The sequence below is a fragment of the Armigeres subalbatus genome, unplaced genomic scaffold (genome assembly GCF_024139115.2).
Source record: "Armigeres subalbatus isolate Guangzhou_Male unplaced genomic scaffold, GZ_Asu_2 Contig1089, whole genome shotgun sequence".
Taxonomy (NCBI): domain Eukaryota; kingdom Metazoa; phylum Arthropoda; class Insecta; order Diptera; family Culicidae; genus Armigeres; species Armigeres subalbatus.
In genome coordinates, this window is record NW_026941834.1 from 558,030 (window position 1) to 565,737 (window position 7,708).

At 46.4% G+C, this 7,708-nt stretch overlaps 1 pseudogene; it reads right to left on the bottom strand.

The window, feature by feature from the left end:
- Positions 1–4,127: 4,127 nt before the first annotated feature.
- On the bottom strand, positions 4,128–5,313 carry LOC134202212 (uncharacterized; annotated as a pseudogene).
- Between the last annotated feature and the right edge of the window lie 2,395 nt (positions 5,314–7,708).

The following is a 7,708-nucleotide window of genomic DNA, read 5'->3' on the forward strand; positions in this document are numbered from 1 at the left end:
TGCTATAAGCGGATGGGTAATACGGATGCAAAAGATGGTGATGACGTTGTCCACACTTTGCACAAGTACGTCTCGAACAATCTGCTACAAAATGTCCAGAACACAAGCAATTCAAGCAAAGTCCAAGTCTTCGGATCAACAATTTTCGGTCGACCACTCTCATTTTGTTAAAACGACGACACTGTTCGATGCTATGCGGTCCACCATTGCAGACTGGACAATTACTTGAAGCAGAAACAAGCGTGTGAACTGCTGAACTCTTGAATGGTCTTCTTTGATCACTTGAACTGCGGGCTGACGTAGAATGCAGAATTGCGCAATGCTTCTCCAGAAATTCAGTCATAGCATCATACTGAGGAATGTTCTTCGAACTGTGATGAGTTTCCCATTGGCGAAGGGTTGTTGTATCTAGCTTCTGCGACAACATGAATGCTAGAATTGTGCAGTTTTCAGTGTTTTCTCCCAACTTTTCCAACTGCTGAAGATTGACCTTAAAAGTCATCAGGACGGTATTCAGGGCATCAAACGACTCCGACTTCATCACTGGAACAGAAAACAGCGCCTTCAGATGTTCGTGTGCTATCAGCTTATGATTCTCATATTTCGTCTCGAGAATATTCCACACAATTGTTGTGTGGAAGCGCTCACCTGAACTTGGGTGATCTGAAGTAATGCTTCATCTTTCAAAGATGCTCGCAGGTAATTAAACTTGTCGATTGGACTCAAATCATCGTTGTCGTGAATCAACGATTTGAAATTATCGCGAAAGTTGATCCAATCCTGCAGCTTTCCGGAAAACGATGGAAGCTTCAGCTCCGGATACTTCAACCGGGAAGGTTGGCAGGCAGCTTGACGTTCAGGAATCTCTACTTTTGTTCTAGGGCGTTCATCAATTAACGCTGACATCAAACGAAAATACGAATTTTAAAAAATTCTTGTACGTTTGCGCTATCAACACCATCGTCATCAGCCGCACTTTCAAACTCTTCGCTGGTCTCGTCTAGAAGCACATCTATGTTCACCCTAATGGTACAGAACCGATCAAAAATTTCATCTGGTTTCACTAAACGTAATTCAACCATATCACTGTCACTAACTGCATCAAAATTATCCACAAAATCCTTTACATTCGCCAAAGCTGCATTCAACTGATTCTCCTCTTTCACCAGTTGCCTCAAACTGGACTTCGGCATTCTGAATAGCTCACACTTCACTAGCACTGAACCACGACCGAGACCTCAAGCGGAACGGATTGACAGAATTGAAAGCTCAATTATCAGCCACTAACTGTGGGAATTAGTCAAATGGCAAATCGCAAATGTGCCGAACTAAATAGTCAACCGGAGAACTCAAAATTGTTTCTCCAAAATTTCACAAATAAAATTCAATTTGTCCATACCCGCACCACAGTACGGTAACAGAGCGCTTGCCAATTTAACTCAAGACAATGCGCTTTTATTTGGCTAGCGTCACATGCAGACCACGCTGAGCCCAAGCCTCCTCAACCACACATTCACACACACTCTACTTAGCTGAATTTAGATGGTTAATCCTTCGGGGTATCCAAAATGTCGAAATGCAGCATCAAAATCCAATATTCAGATGCGAGATGCGAAGAACATTGATTTCAAACTACATACACGGCCACACATGATATTTTAAATCACTTTCGCTAACTGCTATCCATTGGCAGTAATTAATTAATTTGCTCACTAGCAGAAGACGGATATCGATTCCGTACAATGGATCAGAGCACACTTTGCACTCTGCATACAATTTTACAAGTTCACTTTTCACGCGCAATATCGACGGACAATGGGTCGGACACACAATTAACCCAAGCCACGCGCACTATTCACCAGGACGTGGTCCCGCGGATTGATCTTATCCGGCTCGAAGGACCAAAAATGTTATAAAGTTATAAAACTGTTCACTGGCCAGACTATAATCCACGGGTCACTCGCTAAATAGCGCGTTTCGGAGGTTGGCTTTTAAAAACACGTATTTAAACTTAACTGCGACACGACGGACAATTTATTCTAATCAGAATAACAAACTACATAACGTCCAACAAAAAGCGGACTGTATATTTCCTTTTCGACCGGTACGGACGAGACACTAGAGGGAACTAAAATTCTACTACGTGCTGCGATCACTGCGATCGACGCGACGGCAGTTAGCTGCCGAAGAGCTACCTATACTTTGACCTGACTCGCTGGTACGCATTTACATACGCAATAGATAAAGTGTGAAAAGAAATATACGACGATGAAACACACTCGTATTGTCTGTCTTGCTGCTGCCTATCTGATTGCCTAGTGAGGTGCATCTTGGGATGCAACATTCTAATTCTGTACGTGACACTGACCATAAAAGCTGTTTTCATATGCCAAGGGCACACAAGTGAAGCGTGAAGTGCCAAGTGAAATCAGAATTGCGTACATAATGTAAAACCAATTTAATAAAAATTCCGCGGAAAAAAATTAAAATTTCGTTTCGTTTCGAAAAATTCCGAATTAAATGAACCTTGATTTCGTATCGTTTCGAAGTCTCGAAAGTACATCTATATTTCGTTTCGTTTCGATCCGAATCAACATAGACATTTCAAATTTCGTTTCGTTAGGAAAAAGTGTGTTATCGCATACCCTTAGTTGGAAGGGATCAAAGGTGCGAACGTTTAGAGGTAATCATAACATCTACTAGAGCTGCGGCATCACACACGAACTGGGAACAGCTTTCATAGTGATGGGCGATATGCAAAGGCGCGTGTTCGGGCGGTAGCCGATCAGTGAAACAATGTGCAGGATGATGATCAAAGGCCGGGTCTTCTATTTTTGCATATTCAACGTCCGTAGCCCACACTCCGGAAGCACGGATAATGAGCACGAACTATGCCTGATTTCGAAGGACTTTCTTCGCTGCCTTAGCCACCACCGAAAAGTGACTGCAGCTGACCGGGTACCAGCGGGCAGATGTTCTGGAGATGCTTCTGGACCACGTCGTAAGCTTCCAGACGGTTGTCAGGAATTCCACGCAAATCGGCATCGGGTACCGCTTGAAGGTTGGCCCCGACAAGGAAGTGTCCTGGAGTTATGACCTCCAGATCGGACGTTTCACTCGGCATCGGAGTCAGCGGACGGGAATTGAGGCAGAAGAGTCAACATCTATTCGTAGGCAATGTTGGTGTTCCTACTGTTTTCAGGAGGTTCTTCTTCGCTGACTTGACTGCAGCCTCCCAAAGCCCGCCAAAGTGCGGTGCACGTGGCGGAATAAACTTCCACCGAATCTCGTTCTCCGCACACCAATTGAAGATCCGATCCCGATCGTTGTTGTCTACCTTCAGCATGTGGTAGATACGGTTGAGTGCGTGTGACGCACCCTTGAAACTTGTCGCATTGACCGAGTGCAGCTCGGCGATTTTTCCTCTTCGAGCAACCACACCACGGAGGGCTGCCAGGAAAGCATCTTTAGTGAGGTCGCTAACAAGCTCGATGTGAACGGTAATAACGGCGTGACCTTTGATTTTGCCGCCTTTGGTTTCTGGTCATACGTAGCAACAGGATCCGTAAGCTCCTTGAGAGACGTCGGCGAAGAAGTGGAGTTGGAGATTGACGGCGTTTGAAAGCGAAACAAATCGTGGCACACGAACTTCGCTCAGTAAACGTAAAGTATTATGAAACGCCTTCCACTCCTCCTGTAGCTTGGTTGGGAGTGCTGTATCCCACTCACAGGCCTCCTCATTTTGCTTCAGTGCCCATAAACGCTGCATGAATAGTTTGGCCACCACAATAGTAGGACCCGCAAGACCAAGTCGATCGAAGATTTGCGCGATGTAAGACATCCCTTTTCGCTTCGTCAGGACTATGGCCAGTGAAGTTAGCGGGTTTTTGAACCGTAGTGCGTCGGTTCTCGGCTCCCATATGAAACCCAGGGTTGAAACTGCCTGCTCGTCCTGAAGTTCATGCAGCGGTTGAACAGCTAAATCTTCCGATGGAACACCGTGTAAAACATGCGGAACATTCGATGCCCATTCCTTGATTGGGAAGCCTGCAGTTTTAAGCATCGACGTCATTTGTTGCCTCACTTCAATTGCAGATTCTACGTCATCAGAACCCGAAAGGGAATCGTCATCGTAGAAACTGGTGCCCATTGTCGCGTGCAATCTGCTGCAGAGTTCTCGTTGCAAGATACGGAGCAAACGCGGCACCGTAGGTCACTGTCTGCAGCTCATATGTAGAAATAGGATCATTGGAGTTTGTCCGGAAGCGAATCCGAAGGAATTTACGATCTTCCGGAGGGTGGAGCTTCTGCCGATACATTTTCTCCACGTTGGCAACAACAGCAACGCAGCGAATGCGGAAACGCAGCACGATGGAGAGCAGATCCTCCTAAACGACTGGTCCAACCAAGAGTGTGTCGTTTAATGAATATCCGGAGGATGTTTTTCACGACGCATCGAAAATGACCCTAACCTTTGTAGACGTGCTCGACTCTTTGAAGACGGCTTGGTGCGGTATGTAGCAGTGCGGTTGATTGTCGTCTACTGGATCGATGAGCTTCTTCATATGCCCTAACTTGAGATATTCGTCCATAAAACGATGATACGCGTCCTTGGAGGCAGGATCACGTTCGAGACGCCGCTCGACACTCATAAGACGGCGATCTGTGACATCCCTTAAGCTTCTTAGGACAATATCGGGATTGTCGGTTCGAGGAAGACTGACGATATACCTTCCAGTAGGATCACGGGTGGTAGTAGCTACGAAGCGCTTCTCACATCGATTTTCTTCAACGGATAGTGCTGGTCCGTCGGAGATGTCCTCGATTTCCCAAAACTTCCGAAGCGTGACTTCTAACGGATCATCTTTCGTAGAAAGGTTGCAGATCCAAGGAATACAATTGTGTTGACTGGATGCGGTACCAGCGAAGACCCCATCCGAATGGTGTTTCAGTCAACCATGGTAGTCCGTCCCCTAACGGAATCTTCCGACCACTATAAATCTCCCAGAAGGCTTCACCGCCGATAGCGAGGTCTATCCTCCCTGGGACTTGGAATTGAGAGTCCGCGAGACCAACTCTGGGAATGTTCCACGACGAGATATTGAGTGGTATGCTCGGCAACTGTGCCGAAGGATTTTTAAGAATGAGGAACTGTAGCTTCATCAAAAACTCCTGTTTTCTCGATTGGATGGTGACGGTAATTGCACTTTTCACACTGTGCGTGGAGAGGCTGATCCCTGCTATGGATATGCCCACATTCGACCGGTGGTTGAATAGTAGCTTCGCTAGTGGCTTCGAAATGAAGTTGGACATTGAAGCCGAGTCCAGTAAAGCCCTCGCCTGGTCAGTGTTGGTAAAAACTCAAAATCTCAAAACTCATGGATGATTTAAATCAAGCGTGAGTTGAAACGCACCCAACTCAGCACCTAAAAACTCATGGATGAGTTGAATCATCCATTTGAATCATCGTAGGTTTTCTTTTGTTCTCCTTCTTTAAAAACAGTGAATTGACGTTTGTCGCATACAATATTAGACACTCTTTTATGTATAAGCAATAAATTGCCCAAAAATTGATTTCAAATGCATTTCTAAACCAAAATGATTTTTTAGCAAATGAGTGAAATGATGCGTTTCAGCATGGAAAATTCAAGCGTGATGCATTCCTTTAAAATCGCAGACGATTTCGTTCGCACGGGAGCGCTCATTGATTGAGATTTATGAGTGATTTCACCAACACTGCGCCTGGTACTCGTGTCCGTGATCATCAACGACATTGAGGACAACCGTTTCCAACAAAACAGTATTGCATGCAGTTCGGACTGCCATGCTGACATTGGGAGGAGCGGAGCTCCGAATGCCCACACTAGTGGACGGAGACGGTTGTTGAACGGGAATAGTAGATGACACAGTTGAACTCGATGACAACTTGGATAAAGCAGGATCGTGAAGCAGCGAATTGTGTCTTTCGTGGCACATTCGACATGAGAACTTCGACGTACACTTCTTCGACTGATGTCCGCTGTACTGACAGTTTCAACATAACCGCTTCAACGTGACGAATTCTCGGCGAAGGCGTACATCCTTCCCGAGGAAGATAGGGCAGTTGCGTAGGACGTGATTATCGGAACTGGACAGTAGACACGGTGAGGAGGAATTAGGGGGATGCAGCGGCGTTGGCTGCGAACTTGATTTTGGTGCGTTTTGGAATGCTGCAAGCCACCTTTGTCGACGGTATTGGATGCTGATGGTGCTCGTAACCTACTGAATACAGCACTCGTACGCGGTGATAGAGTAATTCTACCAGCTCCTCATACTTCACGTCATCCTGCGTACTAGTCTTCTCCTCCCAGGCTCGCAAAGTGGACTGGTCGAGCTTGAACGACAAAATATTCACCAGCGGTGTGTCCCAGTGATCCACAGGTTCGCTCAGCTTCTTTACCCTAGTAACATGTTGGTTTTATGCTGGTTTCATAACACTCTTGAAGAGTAAATTATGGTCTTCAAGTGCGTTATAAAACTAAAAATGTTACTTGGGTAAGGCCTTCACATGGCGCTGAAAATCGTCGATCAGGCTGTGGATGCGATTAGCAGACTCCTGCATCACCGCTGGTAAATCGTAAAGTGCCCGGAAAAGTTGCCGCTTGAGGAATCGACGGTTGTCGTATCGCTTGAGGACTGCGTCCCAAGTGCAAGCGTAATTGTCGGCTTCGATATCAATTGACCCGTAGGGCATCTTTGCGTTCCCTTCCAGAGACTGCAAAAGGTATTGCAGTTTGGCGACCGTTGGTATGTCCGCATTGGAGTGAACCATGGACGAAAATGTATCACGGAATGACAACCAACGTGAGAAATCCCCATTGAAACGTGAGAGGTCGATCTGCGGTAAGCGGAGGTAGAAGTTGACAGGCGGAGCAGCAAACGAGGCGTTCAGTTGCGCTTGATTACTTTCGGTGGGGAGTTTCGAAAGCAGGAATACTTTTGCGGTATAATACCGATGCTCGAAATCTACTCTTTCGGCAAGATGTGCCTCCAGATCTTCACTATCTAGTCGCTCGATGGTGTCCTGAACCTCCGCAAACGCAGCATCCACTTTGTCTAGAGAGTCGATTCTCACTTGCACTTGGCACCTGTCACGCACTGGATCGGACCACCTTATCCGCGAGGATTTCCTCTTCCTTAGGCGGTAGCACACAAACACGGGAAACGTACGGAAACGGTAGCAAATCGAAACGGATCTCCTTCCCGGCGCGTGCTACTCGTTTCTGCACGAATCCGAACCGGCGATTATTAGGTGATAGTTAAACTGCACCCAAAACTATCCGTCATCGACAATACTTGGTACTGACAGCCGCCGCGGTACGACCTAAAGCAACTGAAGCAACCTGATGTCGCCACTGCATACGCGCAGCATATTGAAGCAGCATTGCCAAAAAAGGATGAGCTTGATGGAGCCCCCTTGAGGACTTCGGGAGGAATTCCTGGATAAACTCCCGAAGGAATTCCTAGAGAAACTCCCGAAGGTATTCTTTGAAAAACTACCGATGAAATTCTTGGAGGAACTCCCGGAGGAATTCTTCAAAAAACTTGCGGAGAAATTCCTGGAGGAACTCCCGGTTGAATTACTGGAGAATTTCCTGGAGGAATTCCTGGAGGTATTCCTGGAGGAACTACCGGAGGAATTACTGGAGGAATTACTGGAGGATTTCCT